At 34.7% G+C, this 20,668-nt stretch overlaps 1 pseudogene; it reads left to right on the top strand.

Moving 5' to 3' along the window:
- Positions 1 to 9,525, top strand: part of LOC124245454 (proteasome subunit alpha type-1-like) — a 75,110-nt pseudogene extending 65,585 nt beyond the window's left edge.
- Positions 9,526 to 20,668: the final 11,143 nt, after the last annotated feature.

Here is a 20,668-nt window from a genome sequence, read left to right as displayed (position 1 = left end):
AATATAAGTGGATTTTGAGTTGAAATTAAAGATGTTGTTGGGTCTGTATAGTTAGAATTAAGATTTTCATGATTTAATGAACATGTGTGTTTATTTAGAATTATCTTTATGCCATAAAAACAATCTTCGAACATGGAACCTAGCAACATACCGTATATTAAAAGTGAGATAAATAAAGAGAAATAAAAATGAAACATAGTGAGGATCAAAGAAAGAGGCAAAAATGCATGCCTTAATGGCCTACAGTACACTTTGACAACAGCCAGGACAAACAGTTAAAACCATTCCCATTGCTATACTAGATATTAAATATTTAAATATTTCTTTACTCATTATTACCTAGCCCCTCAGTGTCCTGTGCATTGCTAATCCCAAAATTTCCTAGACCTCTTCAAGAGCAATCAATTAAAAATATAATGCCTGTTATAGAAGAAAGGTCTCTATGTTCCTGTTCCATGGACATGGACTGAGTCCATTCTGAGTGATCTACGTCCAGTCAGTACTGTGTGTAAAATATTTTAGACGACCTCTAAATATACATGGACCATAAAGTTGTCTTTAATAAAAAACAACTATAGTATTCAATATTAGCTTATTCAAATTTATACACGTAATCCCTGTTCTTTTCCTCCAACACTCACCCTCATCATCACTAGAATGGAGTATATTATGCCATGTTATTCCTCTGGTAGTCTTTGAAACGTAAGTCATGTCGGGATTAAAGTGATTTTGAGAAGCATCAGCAGCTTGATTAAGCAAAAGATTCTAAATATTCCAAGAAATCAGAGGCACTGGGTTTTTTAAAATAACTGGTCCTTAGTGTGTCCTGCCATCTGTCAAATAATATTCATACATGAAAAGTCGTAAATATTTCCCCCAAGTATGCAAAATCTTATGGCTTCAGAACTGATTTCTAACCTGTACAATAACATCACCACCACCACAGAGGTTGAGTTCCTCTTCCTCACGTGTGGAGCCCATGATATAGAATTAAGTTTCTTTAGTATCCCACATTTTCTTTTAGGTTTGAGAATACTGATAGTAGAGTCTAGAATGACCAATGTGGTAAGCAGTTTGCATCAAAATGTGTTTCTTCTTGTTTTATCCTTCCATGAATAATCTTAATAGCAGCAAGGATTCCTATAATTCCTGCTAGTTTTTCAGATTCACATTTCTCTTGTTCCTAAGCTTCAGAATCATCCTGAGGAAGCTGTGCCATTTGTCCTATTAATTTCTTTAAATATAATTCTGTTCCATAAAGAAACATTTTGCTCATGAACTATTTGGTTGTGCTGACATATTATTGTACATAAAAGGCAGGACAAATATTTGACTTCCTTTATATAGTCAACCAGTTTTATTCTTTTGCATGTAGATGTCCAATTTTCCCAATACCATTTGTGGAGAAGACTATCCATTACTCATTGCGTATTCTTGTCTCCTTTGTCATAAATTAATTGACCATACATATGTGGGTTTATTTCTGTGCTTTCTATTCTATTTCATTGATATATGTGTCTGTTTTTATGCCAACACCTTACTGTTTGACTACATTGATTTGAAGTATAGTTTGAAAAATCAGAGCATGAAACCTCCATCTTTGTTCTTCTTTCTTAATATTGCTTTGGCTATTTGGAGTCTTATGTGGTTCTATACAAATTTTGGGATTGTTTATTCTGTTTCTGTGAAAAAATGAGATAGAAATTTTGATAGCGATTGCATTGAATCTGTATATTGCTTTGGGTAGTATTAATTCTTATTAACAATATTAACAATACAGTATTATTGTTAATATTATAATAATATATTATAATAAATTATGTAATAAATTATAATAATAACAGTATTAATTCTTCCAATCCATAAGCACAGCATATATTTCTCTTTATTTGTGTCTTCTTCAGTGTCTTTAATTATGTTTGATAGTTCTCAGTGTAGAGGTCTATCATTATCTTGGTTAAACTTATTCCTAGATATTTTATTGTTTTTGATGCAATTTTACATGAGAATGTATTCTTAAATTCTCTTTCTTATAGTTTGTTATTAGTTTATAGAAATGCAACATATTTTTGTATATTGATTTTGTATCCTGCAACTTTACTGAATTCATTTATTAGTTCTAACAGTTTTTTGATGGAATGTTTAGGGTTTTCTATATATAATATCATGCCATCTGCAAATAGTGACAGTTTTACATTTTCCTTTCCAATTTGGATGCTTTTTATTTATTTTTCTTGCTTAATTTCTGTGGTTAGTCCTCTCAATACTATGTTGAATAAAAGTGGGGAGATTGGACATCCTTGTCTTGTTCCTGATCTTTGAGAAAAATCTTTCAGTTAGTGACTGTTGAATATGATGCTAGCTGTGAGCTTGCTATATATGATCTTGTTTATGATCATATATATGTTTATGTTGAGGTGTGTTCCATCTATATTTACTTTATTGAGAGCTTTTATCATAAATGCATGCTTAATTTTGTCAAATGCTTCTTTTCAGCATCTAACCAGATGATCATATGATATTTATCCTTCATTTTGTTAATGTGGTGTATTTTACTAATTGATTTGCAGATACTGAAACATTCTTGCATCTCTGGAATAAATCCCACTTCATCATGGTGTATTATCCTTTTAGTGTACAGTTGAATTTGGTTTGCTAATATTTTGTTGAACATTTTTGTGTCCATGTTCATCAAGGATATTGGGCTATAATTTTATTTTCTTGTGGCACCTTTGTCTGGTTTAGGCATCAAAGTAATGCTGGCCTCATAAAATAAGTTTGGATGTCTTTCCTCAGTTTCTATTTTTTGGAAGATTTTGAGAGGGATTGGTATTAATTCTTCTTTGAATGTTGGTAGAATTCACCAGTGAAGCCATCTGGTCCTGGACTTTGTGTTTTAATTACGGTTTCAATATTCTTACTAATAATAAGTCTCTTCACATTTTTCTATTTCTGCATGATTCAGTCTTGATAGGTTGTATGTTTCCAGGAATTCATCCATTTTTTTCTAGGCTGTCAAATTTAATTGCTCAGAGTAGTCTGTTATGATCCTTTGTATTTCTGTGATATCAGTTGTAACATCTCCCCTCTCATTTTTTATTTTATTTATTTGAGTTCTCTCTTTTTTTCTTGGTGACTCCAACTAAAGGTTTGCCAATGTTGTTTATCTTTTCAGAGAACAAGCTCTTGGTTTCATTGATATTTTCTACTGTCTTTTTTTTTTTTTTTTTTTGCTGAGGAAGATTTGGCATGAGCTAACATCTGTTGCCAATTCTCCTCTTGCTTGCTTGGACAGATTCACCCTGAGATAACATCCATGCCAATCTTCCTTTATTTTGTGTGTGAGTCATCACCACAACATGGTCACTGATGAGTGGTGTAGGCCGATGCCCAGGAACTGAACCTGGGCCACCGAAGCAGATCACACCAAACTTAACCACTAGGCCACAGGGCCAGCCCCTCTATTGTCTTTTTAGTCTCTATTTCATTTATTTCTGCTCTGACATTTGTTATTTCCTTCATTTTACCAACTTTGTGCCTCATTTTTTCTTCTTTTTATAGTTCTTTGAAGTGTAATGTGAGGTTGTTTGAGATTTTTCTTGTGTCTTGATATAGGAATTTATTGCTATGGATGTCCTTCTTAGAACTGCTTTTGCTGCATCCCTCAAGTTTTGGAGTGTTGTATTTCCATTTTCATTTGGCTCAAGTATTTTTTGATTTCTCTTTTAATTTTTCTGAGGCCCATTGGTTGTTCAGTAGCATGTTGTGTAGTCTCCACATATTTGTGAATTTTCCAGTTTTCTTCTTATAATTGTTTCTAGTTTCATACCATCTTGGTCACAAAAGATGCCTGATGTGATTTCAATTGTATTAAATTTATTAAGACTTGTTTTGTGGCCTAACATATGATTTATCACAGAGAATTTCCATGGGCATTTGAAAAGAACATGTATATTCTGTTGCTTTTGGATGGATTGTTGTATATGTCTGCTAACTCCATCTGGTCCAATGTGTCATGTAAGGCAAATGTTTCCCTATTGATTTTTTGCCTGCATGACCTATCCATTAATATAAATGGGGTATTAAAGTTCCCTACTATTATTATATTGCTGTCAGTTCTCCCTTTAGTTCTGTTAATGCTTTCCTCATATATTTAGGTTCTCTTGTGTTGGGTAATTATTTACAAATGTTATACCTTTTTCTTGGATTGACTTCTTTATCATTATGTAATGCCTTTCTTTGTCTCTGATTATAGTCTTTGTTATAAAGTCTATTTTGTCTGATGTAAGTATAGCTACTCCAGCTTTATTTTGGTTTCCATTTGCATGGAATATCTTTTTCCTTCTCTTTCCCACCTTTGTCAAAAATCAATTGACCATATTTCATTGGATCTCTATCTGGAAGCTATATTTTACTTCATTAATCTATGTGTCTCTCTTTTTACCACTATCATATTTTCTTGATTATATATTTGTATTAAACTTGTGCAGAATAATTCCACATTATTATTCATTTCCAGAATTTTTCTGGCTCTTCTATTGTCTTTGTCTTTTTGCACATGTTTTAGAATCAGGTTGGTGATGTTTATACAAACTCCTGCTGGGATTTTGATTGCAAACACGTTGACTCTGTAGATCAAATTGGGGAGAATTAATATCTTAACAATATGGAAACTTCTAATTCATGAACATAGAATAGCTCTCCATTTATTTAGATCATCTTTAATATCTTTCATCAGATTTTAGTTGCTTTCAGCATACAGATTCTGCACTTCTTTTGTAGATTTTTACCTACTACAATATTTTTGTCTTTACTCTTGTAAATGGTACTGATAAAACTTTAATGTTAATTTCTTCATTGCTAATACATAGAAATTCAGTTAAGTATTTTGCTTTAAAAATTAAACTTGATAATCAAGTTTTTTAAAACTTTGTTCCCAGATATTATTCCACTTGATAAAAGGTCAAGATCCAGGGTTGAGATCTCTGTCTTTATGCTTTTGAGTATCTCCTGGGAGTATGATTGAGGAAGAATGTCTGAGTGGAAATAAATTATTCTTGGGAATTGAAATTAGGTTACAAGAATAAACCTAACTGTGAAAGAAAAGAGAGATGAGCAGAATGAATTTAGCTGAGATGAAGGATGTGCACAGGCTGTATGAAATCGACCTAGCAATCTTCATTTCTTTTATCCCCTCTCCTCTATTTCTACCCCTCTGTTATTTTCCTTATTATATCTGTCCACTACAACCACTCTGAGAACTACATAGGGGAACTCTGAGGCAAAAATCATTGACATGGTGGAAATATATCAAAAATACACTTAAGAAAATGTGATCAGACAAATTTTTAACACTGAAAATGGAAATTAAAACGATTATTAGAAACAAAACAATAAAAAGATATTTTGGAAGGGTTCAAAAGGGAAATGTGTTCAAAATGCTTTCTACATGAGTGAAACTTTGCTAAAAATAAATTTTTATAGACATACAACTCTCACTGATTTTCAAAACATACAGAATCTTCTACTAAAATATTGAAATAAAATATTGAATTATAGCAAGAAAACTGCCAGAGTTTTAATACATAATGATGAATGGTACATCATAATAGGAGAATACTGATTTACTGAAAACTTGTATGTAAATTGCTATGTTAGAGTGCCCAAAGGATTTATCTACTGGATAAATGTTGGTTGAGATGGATGAGTATAAGGAAAGGAGATGAGCATCCTTTGCTTTGTGAAACACATGCTTTCCTGGTGAGTTGTTTTTAAATCATATCAAGTTTTTTCATTAAAGAAGAATAATATTATAAGGATGTGTTGATGCTTTTATTTCCACAGTTGCCATTCTCTTTGTAATGTGAGAAATATTGACGTTGCCTTACCTGGAAAAGTAAGAAAAAGAGTATATGTGTTCAATTTATTTATTGCAGATCTTTTTATTTCTCCCTGAATATCCATGCGCTCTCCACATTACCAAGACCCCTATCAATTCAGAGAGCACATGTGACTAATTCTGTTCAATGAAAGATGAGCAGAAGTGGCATGGGATATCTCTGGGATGGAGCATTGAAGAGCTGGTGCGTGAATCTCCTGATCTCTATTCCCTTTCTCTAATGATTATGGAGGCCACATGTTTATGTGATAGAGCCACAAAATGAAAGTAGAAAAAAGCTAACTCAGTGCATGGAGGTCATCTTCCTGGCAAAGTCGCCAGATTGGCATTGAGCTCTAATCAAAGTGAAAAATAAACCTTTATACATTTACTTTGGATTTTGAGGTTTTGGGTTATTTTTGTTGTTGTTAGCACAGCATAGCCTAACTTACTCTTACTAATACAATCGTCTTAGTTCAAGAATATTTAACCTCATTGTGAGGATTGTATGCATTACTAGTTACTCTTTTAATATTTTTTAACTCCTTCATTTTGTGCATAAAATGTTCAAGCAGTTTTTAGTTGCTATATATGTCTTAATTTATCTTGGAAAAAAATCCAATCTGTAGTCTTCTAATATATCCGTTATATATGCTCCATAAAATTTTACTATAATATACTTAATTGAACAATTTTCAGTACAACAATTATAGGGGGCACTTTTAATATTTTCAAATGCTTTTGGCCCTTCTCTAGCAAAAGCAAGTAGAATATTATAAAAAATAAACTTTACAATATCATATTTTCTCCAAAAATTATTTGAACTTTCTTAATGTCTTAAAGTTCTAATTAGCTGCTTGTATAATGAAATTCTAAGGACTAAAATTTGCCATCTGCTAGAAATGGAAACTGAATTAGATCAGCTAGAAATTGTGCGTTCTGTAATAATACTGTGCCATGAAAATTCCACAGAGAATTTATTTTATTTTCTATTATCCACTCTTTTCCCAATGTGATAGACTGCTTTGTATCTGAATAAGCATTATAGCATTTGTTAAAAAATCATTAAAGTTTATATTATGTTCCTTTCCTAATGAGACAGTAATATTCCAATAAAGCATTTGGGGGTTGATTTTTGGTTCCATTACTGTTGAATCAACATTAGCAAAGCCAAAATAAGAAAAATTAAATAAGTGAATGGAGTGTTTTTCAGAATGAGTTCTTATAGCAGCTATTCCAGGAAAAGGATACCACACTTAAAATGGATATTATATTGAGATTTGACAATATGAATTATTTGAGTTTTATTACATGGAACTTTTGGGGGAAGCAAAAATTACCTATCCCTAGAATATTATGCCTGAAAAAATAGAAAAAAATCATTCATAAACTGAAATTTGTGGAGTGAGTTTCAGAAACATTCTAACAAAGCTATCACTCTTGAAATTCCCAAATTAGCTGACTTTCATCACACAGAAAATAATAATCTAGAAATGAGCAAAAGTGTACAATTTCTTCTTTCGCTTACAGTTTTAAACTCAAATAATGGCCTGTCAGAATCCTGAATATTTATATAAAATCTAACAATGATACTGAACCAAAATGTTATAAATTACAGATAAATTCAATTAATTTACAAATAAATTTAATAACTAAATTGGCATGTATTTATTTAATATTTTTCTTTTCAGCACCAACAAAAAAATATTTTTGTACATTTTTCTTTGTTTACAGGATAAAGGTCAAATGACACAAATTGGCATTCAGGCTCTTCCCTCATTTGATTAACCCCATTTTCTTTTTTGCTTCCCACTTTATCAACTCATTTATTGATTCATTCAACAAATATTTAAGTGCCTATATTCCATGATGATGATGGTGATCGTGACCCAATGATTTCAAACCTTTATATGGGACTAGTACATATCAAGCACTATTTCCAATGTGTCACATTCCTAAACTTAATTGATCCTTGTAGCACACTTATGAAGTTAGTGTTATTATTATCACTATTTTACAGGTGAGAAACTCAAAACATAAAAAGATTAAGAGAGTTTCTCAAAGGCACGTGGCAAATGAAATGTGAGGCTGGGATACCTGTATCCACAGCTTTGTAGGAAGTTACAGCCAGGCCCACAACCAGAACCATATTTCACTACCAGTATGACAATGATGTCACTGTTTGGAGCCCTCAGGGAAGGATTCATCAAACTGAATATGCAATGGAATCTGTTTAACAAGGTTCAACCAGTTGGTTTGAAGTAGAAAACTCATGCAGAGTTGATTGTGTAGGGGAGGAAGACATTTCCTCTTCCCAAATGGGGGTTCGTCTGGCTGGAGAACGAATTAAATTCACATGAGACAGAATAGCAAGAGAAAATTAAACAAAGCTTTATGAGGAACCATGGCCTGGGGCCTTTCTTCCCGAAGGAAGAAAGGGCACCAAAGAAGTGGGGTGCACAGAGTGGTTATATACCCCCAAACAGGGTGTTTCACATGTGATTGAAATGTCCCTGCCACAATAGTCACAAGATTGCCCTGTCAGCACAGTGCTTGATGGACACAGCAGGTAGTGGTCTGCTGTCTCAGAGGGCGTAGCCAGAGGCAAGTCTATTGTCTTGAGCTGTGTGGTCACAGGTGAGCTCAGCAATCAGTTCCTAGCCTAAAGAAAGATGCTTAATCCTTAAAGAAATGCCAACATGGTGGGGGGGGGTAGTCACTTACAGGAGGTTACCAGAGAAGCACAATAAAATGCAGATTTAAGCCCTTGCCTTTGGTATTGATTAAGAGTTTTTAGAAAGAAGGTCATCTCCTTTCTTCTTCCTGGTACAGAGAGGGAGGCACCTTTACAGATAGAGATTTACCTTACAAACGTAAATGTGTCCTAACAAAGGGCAAGTTCCATTCCTCAGAACCTCCTTTCCTGTCCCAGTTTATCAAAAGCAATCAGCCTTAAATGATCCTGATGCCAAAGAGACATATCTTGGGGTGGCCAATTTCAGGTCCCCACAATTGCATTGAAGAGAAAACAGTAAACACTTGCAGCTCATCAGAAAAAAGTTCTCCACATTGACTAACATCTTGGTGTCTCAGTTGTGGGGCTCACTGCTGATGCTAGACTGTTATATAATTTTATGCACCAGGACTACTTTGATTCCAGATTAGCAACTGACAGGCTACTTCTTGTGTCACATCTTATATCTCTAATTAGAAGCAAGACTCAGATACTAAGACAACAATATGGCCAGAGTCCATATGGTGTTGGCCTACTTATTGCTGGTTATGATGTTATGGGCCCTCACATTTTCCAAACCTGCCCATCTGCTAACTAATTTGATTGCAGACCTATGTCCATTGGAGCCCATTCTTAATCAGCCTATACTCACTTAAAGAGATATATGTCTGAGTTTATGGACTGAAATTTAAATGAACTGGTCAAACATAGCCTATGTGCCTTAAGAGAGACACTTCGTGCAGAGCAGGCCCTAACTACAAAGAATGTTTTCATTGGTATTTTTGGTAAAGACTTCTAGTTTATGACCTATGATGATGATAATGTGTCCATCATTCATGGACAGTCTTAAAGACCACAGAGAATGGCACAGCCTGTTCAACTTGCTGATGAACCTGAAGAAAAGGCTAATTAATCAATAGGACATTAAATGATAAGGCCATCTATATGCGTATTATCAAATAAGTAAGAATGCAGGTCCATGTACTGATGACCATAATCTATACTTTGAAACAAAAGATGCAAAGTGCTCAAATGGTATTTTTAGGAAGTAGCCCTGATGCAATTTTTTTTCATGCAATCTCATTGAAGCCATATAATGGGGTGCATTTTTCTTTGAAAGGATGTATATGATCATTTTCTATAAATTAGAGGTATTAGTACTAATGTTTTTATATGAAGAACATAGTATCTTTGTGTTTTTAAATATAACTATGAAATAAAAATTATTTCACCTGTGAAAAGTAAAAGTGTGAGACTGGGATTTAAATTCAGAAAGTCTAGGACCAGACATTTGGTCTTAAATATTATGCTTTACTGCTTCCCATAACTACTTTCCATTTTTAGAATAACCATTAAATCTACCTGCGCAGACTTTCTCTCTTTTTTCTCATTCCTCAAATTCAGTCCATTTTTCATTCCTCATCATACACTTTCCTGGTTACTTTCTAAGGAAAATTAATATTTGCTTCCTCTGTGTCTCCATGATACATTTTGAGACACTGTAGTAGCATTTGTTTCATTTTGTCTTCTATCGTTTGTTGTCTATAGTTTTGTTCTTTTCATAAGATCATAAACATAATGAGACAAGATCTATTTTTGATTAATAATTATATTCTTCCATTGCCCTTAGCATAGTGTCTTGTATTAATACTTGTTCAGTAAATGTTTCTTGAGTAAATGAACTCATTAGATCTCCTTTGAAGAGCATCACAGAGAACTTCAAAACTATATCACCTATTCAAAACAGAGAACTCTGAGAAAAGTCTTTAATACATTTCATTGCATTAATTTTTACTCTTTCCTGTTTCATGTTTGTACTGAAAATTTACTTAGCCAATATATTCTATGTTATTCAACTTACTGAAACTGACCTTTAGATTTGAAGGCTGTTGAAAAGTATTTCCCATCTATTTTATTAGGCCCTTGAGAAACTTTGAAGGTGAGTTGTCATAATAAAATGTGGAGTTTCATTTCCAACCATTGTTCTAATACTGCGGAGGGAAAGAGGACTAAAGGCATACCTACACACACAAAAAAGTGGAAATGGGAGCTTTCAATAGTCTGGAATGCAAGATTATTCCAGACCAAATAAAAGGATACTACACTTTCCAATGAATAGAAAATCACATGTCTACTATCTCTGGCTGTAAGAAAGTGTATCAGTAAGTAACATAAATTGCTTCACTTCCATGAACAAAGGACATAAGATAACATCCTTAGTTTGAAATCAGTAAACTTCTGATGATTCAGTATTCATTCTTTCCCTCACTAAATGAAAGAAAACCATGCATTAAGAACCTAGTGCTAGAAATACAAAGAATGCCTCTTGAAGTCACATTCTATGGGGAAATAGATTCATTAATGGACCACGATAATATGTTCTGACAAAAATGATAATTGAAAAATGTTTAGAAGTTCTATGATTACATAGATGAAGGAGCTACAGTTTATCTTGAGAGAGTTTAAGGAGGCTTGACAAAGGAGGTGTTATTTGAGCTAAATCCTAAAAGGCTTCTAGACAGTTATTGGGGAAGAACATGACAAGGAGAATCACTAGGAAGAAAAAGAAATTACCAAGACAAGACACGTTGTCATAATGAAACCTCTCTGCCAAAAATGCACGTGTTTGGCAGAAAGCAGTGTGAGGTGAGAATGATGAGTCTAAAAATGTGTGCTAAATTCAGAAAGTAGAATAAATTGCAAGCCATGTTAAGGAATTTAGACTTTGTACTATAGGCATTAGGAATATAGTAAAGAGTTTTAAGCAGGGAAATGACTGTATCAGATCTGTACAAAGTGTGAAAAAAGATGAGGGTGTTGCAACTGATTAGAAAGCTACAGCAATGGTACCATTGAGGAAAGAGAATAGTCTGAACTAATTCTTTGTAGAGGCAGTGGAAAAGAACAAAATCCAAGTTTTGATAGGATAAATAAAAAAGGTTCATTCTTTAGATAGCAAATGAGGAAGAGGATGTCAAAGATGGAACTCTGTTATCATTTCTCAAAGTGTGGTCCAACAGGCATCAGCATCAGAATAACCTTGGGGAGTCTGATAAAAATGCTTATTCCTAGACCTCACAAAAGATCTACTGTAGTGCAATCTTGAGTTTAGGAGGAGGGAGGGGAGTTTAAATGAACAATAAGACTCTAAAGTTTCTTTCTTTGGTCATCTGGAAGATGTCAATGTGTAATAGGAATTGTAGGAAATAAGACAGTGTTGCTTCAGTGTGGATTATGATAAAGTTATTTTGTGACCAAGTCGAATCTGAGTACCTCACATTCATTTTAATGGAGATATATAATAGGAAATGCTCATTTGAAATTCAAGGGAGTCTGGTGCTATAAATGTCAATGTGGATGTCATAAAAAATAAATGATAATTAAAGAAATAGGAGTGGATATGATTGCTCAAAAGACTATGCAAAATTGTGATCCCAAAGCCAAGTTACAAGAAACAAATGAGCAATGCAGACACAGCATAGGATGAATGAAGGAAGATGGAAACCATGGCTTAAATGGAGAGTGCATTCTCTACTTGAAGAATGCTCTCCTCGAGAATGCTCCACGTGCATTCGAAAACAATATGTATTCTGCAGTTTCTGGGTGGAATTTTCTGTATAAATCTACTAAGTCCTTCTGGTCTAATGTGTAATTTAAGGTCAATGTTTACTTATTGATCTTCTGTTTCAATGATCTACCATTGGTATAAGTGGAGTGTTAAAGTCCCCTACTATTATCATGTTACTGTCAATTTTTCCCTTTGTGTCTGTTAATAATTGCTTTATGTAAGTAGTTGCTCCTATGTTGGGTGCATAGACATTTACAGGTGTATGTCCTCTTGTTGAATTGTTCCCTTTATCATTATGTAGTGCCCTTTGTCTCTTATTACAGCTTTTGTTTTAAAGTCTATTTTGTCTGATATAAATATTGCTACCTCAGCTTTTTTGTTTGTTTGTTTCTATTGGCATGGAGTATCTTTGTCCATATCTTCACTTTCAGTTTGTGAGTGTCTTTAGGTCTGAAGTGCATCTCTCTTTTTTTTTTAAAGATTTTAGTTTTGTTCCTTTTTCTCTCCAAAGCCTCACAGTACATAGTTGTAGATTCTTCGTTGTGGGTCCTTCTAGTTGTGGCATGTGGGACCCTGCCTCAGTGTGGTTTGATGAGCAGTGCTATATCCGCGCCCAGGATTTGAAACAACGAAACACTGGGCCACCTGCAGCGGAGCCTGCAAACTTAACTACTCAGCCACGGGGCCAGCCCCTGAAGTGCATCTCTTATACAGCATATATATGAGTCTTGTTTTTATAATCCATTCAGCCACCCTATGTCTTTTGAGTGGAGCATTTAGTACATTGACATTTAGAGCAGCTATTGTTAGTATGCATTTATTTCCATTTTGTTACTTTTTTCTGGGTGTTTTAGTAGTACTTATTCTTTTCTTCTTCTCTTGCTCTCTTCCCTTGTGATTTGATGGCTGTCTTTAGTATTATGTTTAGGTTCTTTTCTTCTTATTTTTTGTATATTTAAAAGTTTTTGGTTTGTGTTTTCCATAAGGTACATATATAACTTATGTAAATAGCAACCTGTATTAGAATGATGGTCTCTTAAGTTTAACCTATTATTCAAAGCCCTACACTTTGGAGCCAGCCCCATGGCTCAATGGTTAAGTTCACGTGCTCTGCTTTGGTGGCCCGGGGTTTGCTGGTTTGGATCCTGGGCACAGACCTATGCACCACTGATTAAGACATGCTGTGGCAGAATCCCTCGTAGAAGACCTAGAATGACTTACAACTAAGATATACAAATATGTACTGGGGCTTTGGGGAGAAAAAAAAGAGGAAAATTGGCAGCAGATGGTAGCTCAGGACCAATCTTCCTCACACACACACAAGGTCCTGCACTTTTACTACCTCCCCCATATCTTATGTTTTTGATATCTTATTGAACCTCTTATTTTGTGTGTGTGTGTGTCCTTTAAACTTTTATCATAAAGATAGATATTTTTAGCACTTTTGTCTTTTTGTCTTCATATTAGCTTTATAGGTGGTTGATCTGCTACCCTTACTGTATACTTGCCTTTCTCAGTGATGTTTTTTCTTTGATAATTTTCTTATTCTTCATTGTAGTCTTTTCTTTTCTACTTAAACAAGTTCCTTTAGCATTTCTTGTAAAGTCTGTTTAGTGGTGATATACTCCTGTAGCTTATACCTCTCTGGAAAACTCTTTATCTCTCCTTCCATCCTGAATGATACCTTGTTCGGTAGGGCATTCTTGGGTGTAGTTTCTTTGTTCATTTCAGCACTTTGAATATATCATGTGGCTCCCTTCTAGCCTGTAATGTTTCTGCTGAGAAGTCAGCTGATAGTCTATTGGGGTTTCTTTTGTATGTAACTTGCTGCCTTTCTCCTGCAGCTTCTAGCATTCTCTCTTCATCTTTAATTTTTTACATCTTCATTATAATATGTCTTGTGTGGGCCTCTTGGGGTTCGTCTTGTTTGTTACTCTCTGTGCTTCCTGTACTTCCTGGCTATTTCCTTCCTTAGGTTAGGGAAGCTTTAAGCTACTATTTCTTCAAATAAGTTCTCTGCCCACTTGTCGCTCTTTTCTCCTTCTGGGACATCTGTAATAGAGATGTTAGTAGCCTTGATGTTGTACCAGAGGTCCCTTAGATTGTCTTCCTTTTCAATTCATTTTTCTTTTTTCTGTTCAGCTTGGGTGATTTCCTCTACTTTTTCATCCAGATTGCTGATCCATTCTTCTGTGTCATCTACTTTGCTGTTGATTCCCTCTAGTGAGTTTTTCATTTCCATTATTGTATTCTTGAGTTCTGATTGGTTCTTTTTTATACTGTCCACCTCTTTACAGAAGGTCTCTGTGCTCATCTGTTCTTCTCCCAAGATCAGTGAGCATCCTTGTGACTATTAGTTTGTACTCTTTATCAGGTAGATTGTTTATCTCTGCTTTGTTTAGTTCTTTTTTCAAGGATTTGTCCTATTCCCATATTTGGAACATATCCCTTTGTCTCTTCATTTTGCCTACTTCTTTCTGCTCTTATCTATGTATTACATAGGTCAGTTACATCTCCTCATCCTAGAAATGTGGTCTTATGTAAGAGATGCTTTATGCTTTATGGGGCCCAACAATGTGCATCCCTCTTGTTCTAAATCTTCCAGGAGTGTCCCTTGTGTGGGCTATGAGTACCCTTCTGTTATGGCAGGGTTGCTTTTACTAAAGGTGAATGGGCAGTCTAGACTGGCCCCCAAGATGTCAGATTGTAAGGTTCAGCCATATATGCGGGCTGTGTTCCCTTTAGTCACTTCGTTGGGCAGGGTAAGCCCCTTCACAGCTGGCTGCAAGGTCTAATAGAACACAGCTGCAGCTGTTTTGCTGCTGAGTCAGGCTGCCAACCTGGTTGGTTGCTAGCCTCAGCAGCTCACAATTGCTGCAGGCCTCCAGTGAAGCTCCCTGTGGTAGGAGGCTCTCTCAGAAGCAAAGATGGGTGGAGCTGGCCCTAGGTGTGGCAACACACAATTGTCTAAGGTTTTGGAAGGTTAGGCAGATCCCCTGTGTGGCTGTTTGCCATGGCCAGAAGCACAATTCTGTTGTAACCAACATGCCCCACCACCTGTGAGCCAACACACCACACCAATGCAGGCCCACCCGGCAATGCAGGCCCCTCTGAGGTGGACTCACTCACCTCACTGCAGAGATCCCATACAACCCAACTATGTGGGCCCAAAAGTTCCCTATGGGCTTGCTGATTGGTAAGGCCAGGCCAAGTGTGGGCTGCCTGCCATGGCTGTGCTGGCTTAAATAAGTGTTCTAGTTGATGGGGCAAACCCCTGTACAACAGGCCAGAGGAAGAAATTCAATGGCATTTGCCAAGGTCCGTGTCAGCACAGCTGCACTAGGTCACAATGATGGTTGCTGTCATAGTCTCAGTCCCTGCGAGGGTGGGCCCAGCTACCTATTGCCTCTTGGAGATGTGCCCAGAGCTTAGCAAGTGAGTCTATTTTACCATTGGACTATGAAACTTTCCTTCCGGTATTTATGTATTGGTTTCCAGAATAGGTGAATCTGTGCATGAGCCCTTTAACAGCAGACTTTTCTTTCTCTGAAGTTGAGTAGTTTTCCTGGGTGTATTCCTCACTGGTATTAAAGACAGCAAAGCCAGATATTATGGGAATTCATCTCAGTTGTGTTAAATTCAAAGGCTGGGATGCTTATTGTGACATAAATCTCTGGCTCAGATTCCCCTAATCCTCTGGGAAAAGCTTGATAGCTTTAAGATTGCTCCCAGCCATAAAGCACCACAGCTAGGATGTGTTTTTTTCCTCAGCAGAGGTATATTTCTGCCTCTTCAACCCCTGTCAGTGTTGTGCCTTTTTGTGGGGGTTCTTTTTATTCAGTTTCCAGATCTCTCTCAGAGGTAACTGTTCCACAGATAGTTGTAGATTTATTGTGCCATGGGAGGAGGTGAGTTCAGAGTCCTCCTATGCTGCTATCTTCCCAGAATCTAATGGTATTGTATTTTAATTTTGGTTTCCACATGTTCATTTTTAGTAGGTAGAGATGTGATTGAGTTTTGTATGCTGATATTGTGTACAACCACCTTGCTGACCTCATTTATTAGTTGTAAAAATATTTTTCTGTGTGTACATTCTTTGGAATTTTTAAATATAGACAATTATGTCAGCTGCAAATGAGGACAGTTTTATTTTTAATAATCAACAGAATTTATATTTATTTTCTTGACTTACTGGAGTTGCTAAAACTTCTAGTAATGTGTTAAATAAGGGTAAGTGAGAGCAGACATTCTTGCATTGTACCCAATGTTATAAGGGAAGCATTCATACTGATACCATTAAGTATGACATTAGCTGTAGAATTTTTGGAGACAGCTCTTCATCAAGTTGAGGTACCTCTCTTATGTTCCTAATTTGATTAATGTTTTTATCCCGAATTGGTGTAGAAATTTCTGTAATGTTTTTCCGCATCAATTGATATGATCATGTGATTTTTCTTCTTCAGGTTGTTAATATAGCATATTACAATGATTTTCATACCTTGAAACAACGTTGCATTCCTGGAACAAATATCACTTCGTAATGGTGTTTAATTTATGTTGTACATTACTGTGTTCCATTTCCTAATTTTTCCTTTAGGACTTTTAATTTCTGTATGTTGTTTTATTCATTCATTTTGTTTTGTTTTGTTTTGTTTTGGTACTGTCCTTGCTCTTCATATCAAGATAATACTGGACTCCTAAAACAAGTTGGGATATGTTCCTTTCGCTATTTTCTGGAAGACATAGAGTAAGATTGTTGTTATTTCTTCTTTAAATATTTGGTTGAATTACATACTGAAAATGTCTAGGCTTGGAGATTTGATTTTAAGGAGCTATTTAATTATAAATTCAATTTTTAATGGCTATAAGGCAAGTCAAATTATCTATTTCATATTGATTGAGTTCTGGTTGTTTCAGATTTTTGAAAATTCATCCATTTGTTTTAAGTTGTCAAATTTATGAAGATAAAGACGTTCAGAGGATTTCCTTATTGTCCTTTTAATGGGTAAAGAATCTGTAGGGATACATTCTGTTTCACTACTGATATTGGTGATTTGTATATCTTTTATGTCAGTTTTGCTGAAGATTTATCAATTTTACTGAAGTTTTAAAGACCTAGGTTTTTGTTTTATTTATTTTTCTCCATTTTTTCCTATTTTCACTTTCATTGATTTCTGCTTTTATCTTTATTATTTCTTTCATTTTGCTTGCTTTGGATTAATTTTGCTCTCCTTTTTGATTTTCTTGAGGCATAAATTTAGATTATTGACTTGAGACCTTTCTTCATTTCTACTGTAAGCATTTACTACTATAAAATTCCCTCTAAGAACTGGCTTAAGTGCTTCCCCACATTTTGATATGATTTATTTTCATTTCAATCAGCCCCCAATTTTACATTTCCTTTGAGACTTCCTCATTGACTAATAGAGTATTTAGAATTTGTTGTTTAATTTCATTTGTACAGAGATTTTCCTGTTTTCATTTGCGTATTGATTTTAAGTTTGATTCCATTTTGATCAGAGAAAAGAGTGTACAATGTTAATTATTTTAAATTTGTTGATATTTGTTTAATTGCCCAGGATATGGTTTCCTTGGTGAACGTTTAATGGGTGCCTGAAAAATATTTATAATTTTTTTATTCTGCTCTTGTTTGTTTGTTGCTTGAATTATTGATTCTGCCATTTCTAGTTGACCATGTTTTTTAATTTTTCTATGTCCTTGCTGATTTACTTTCTGTTTAGTAGTTCTATGAATTGCTCAGAAGTGAATGTTGAATTTCGCGAATATGAAACTGAATTTGTCTATTTTTCTCTTCTTCTCTATCAGATTTTGCTTCATATATTTTGAGGCTTTGTTATTTGATGTGCACACATTATGATCATATTGTATTTTTTTGGATTGATGCTTGTATCATTATGCAATGTTCTTCTTTGTTTCTGGTAATTTTCTTTGCTCCGAAGTCTACTTTAACATATATAATTATAGCCACTCCTAATTTTTTTTACATACAAAAAGCTGTAAGTACTTCATGTATACATCTTAATGAGTTTGGAGATCAGTATATATCCACAAAACTATCATCATAATCTATGCCATAAACATGTCCATTACCTCCAAAAGTTTCCTCCCACCTTTTTTATCATTATTATTTTTTGTAATGAAAACACTTAACATAAGAATTACCCTTTTAGTATATAATACAGTATTGTCAACTATAGGCACTATGGTATAGAGTAGAGCTCTAGGACTTATTCATCTTGTGTAGTACCCTATGGCTAGTACCTCCTCATTTCCCTCTCCCCACTGCCCCTCGCAGCCACCATTTTAATCTCTGCCTCTATGATTTTGACTATTTTAGATTCCTCATAAAAGTGGTATCATGTAATATTTGTCTTCCCGTGACTGGTTTATTTCACTTAGCACAATGGCATCCAGTTTCATGCATGTTGTCAGCAATGCCAGAATTTCCTTCCTTTTTAAGGGCGGGTAATGTTCCATTGTATGTGTATACCACATTTTCTTTATCCATTCATCTGTTTATGGACATTTAGGTTGCTTCCATGTCTTTGCTATTGTGAATAATGCTACAATGAACATAGGAGTGCAGATATCTCTTTGACATTCTGATTCAAATTCCTTTGGATATATACCCAGAAATGGGGTTGCTGAAAGATATGGTGATTCTATTTTTAATTTTTTGAGAAATCTTCACAGTTTTCCATAGTGGCTATACCAAGTTACATTCCTACCAATACTTTACAAGAGTTCCATTTTCTCCACATTCTCACCAACACTTGTTATCTTTTGTGTTTTTTTGATAATAGCCTTCCTAACAGGGGCAAGGTGATATATCATTGTGGTTTTGATTTGCATTTCCCTGATTGCTGATTTTCTAATGAATTTTTCCCATTATTTTACTTTCAGATTACCAATGTCATTGAATTTGGAGTCTCATATTTTTAGATCGTATTGCTTTTTTTCTCCACTGAATCAGTGTCTGTCTGCTGATTGGTGTATTTAAATAATTAACATTTAAAGTAATCATTGATATGTTAAACTTAAGTCTGTCATTTTCTTTTTCTTTTTCTTTTCTTTTTGCTTCCTCTGGTTCTCATTTTACTGTTTCTCTTTTCCTCCCTTGCTCAGTAGTACTTGAAAGTATTTGGGACTCCAACTTGACTTATTTATAGTAGTTTTGAGTGTATCACTTTGAATGTTTCTTGAAATAAGCTTCTTTCTCTGACTGTATTTCTCCAAACAGTGGCCTTCCCTTCTCCTTCCCCATCCTCTCCCAGTGCAGTTTTCCTTTGATATCATAAGCAGAAAAAGGCAGTTTCAGGCTATGCAGGAAAAAAGAGCACTTTTGCGGGCTGGTAATTTTGGCAGGGACCCTGATATCTCCCTTGCCAGTTCTGTCAGTTTCTCTAGTGTTGTTCCAGGGACTCCCGTTTGATCCAGAAGAGAAATTGGCCTACTTGGGCTGTGTTCTGTTGCTAGGTTTGGGGTCACAAAAACACTGACTATGGTCAACTTTTGGTATGGAAAGTCATAAAACCTCCTAACAGTGTGTGGTTCCTCTAGTCTTGGGGTCCCAAAACAGTTTTCCATCTTCTTACCATCTTTCAGTTGCATTATTTCCACGGTTTATAGTTATGCTTAGCAGGGAGTTACAGAAAGAAGTAGGCCTATACCCTCTCTTCCAGACCTTTAGTGTAGGGTAGAATGATTTTGAAAAGTAGACTGTGGTATGCTAATGTTCATATTTCATTCTGAGAAGACGGTTAAAAAATAATTCAAAAAGGTATAACTAAACATTTAAAAGAAGTGATAAAATGGAATACTTAAAAAAAACTTACTCAAAAGGAAAAGAGATAAACAAGAACAGAGAAATAAAGATCAGAAGATCAGACAGAACAGATAGAAAAGGAACACCAAAATGGTGTCTGACTTTTTTCATTCAGCACAAGGACTTTTTCATTCACCTATATGTAGAGTGCATCAGTAGTTAATTAATTTTTATTTGTGAGTAGTATTCCATTTTATAAACAAATAGCTATCAAGTGGAAAAAATGATTCTATGAGATGTTCCGTTTCATCCCCATCCACCCAGAAGCCTCAAAATTTTTGAAAATTAAAAAAAGTTGTGATATATGGTTTTCAGAATAAAACTCATCATTTACCCTATTATCTCTTATGTTTCAACCTATTAAAGACAAACAGATGACATATTACTAAAAGCGTTCCTCCTCCTATTTTCTGTTTCTTAAATTATCTATACATATAGTTCTTGCCTACTTATTACAAGTTGTATCATAAGATTCTTTGTATCCTGTCATTCGTTCACAAAGAAAGCACAATACAAAATCTAAGAATTAAATAAATAAAATACTGTCTGAAATGAAACATGTTATTAAGATAAATATATGATGAAATTTTGTGGCATTTATCATGGCCAATTTGAAGTGTGAGAAGACTAAGTCATGTTATT

Source organism: Equus quagga, chromosome 10 (assembly GCF_021613505.1).
Source record: "Equus quagga isolate Etosha38 chromosome 10, UCLA_HA_Equagga_1.0, whole genome shotgun sequence".
Taxonomy (NCBI): domain Eukaryota; kingdom Metazoa; phylum Chordata; class Mammalia; order Perissodactyla; family Equidae; genus Equus; species Equus quagga.
Note: the sequence above shows the minus strand (reverse complement) of the source record. Positions and strands in the feature narration are given on the sequence as shown.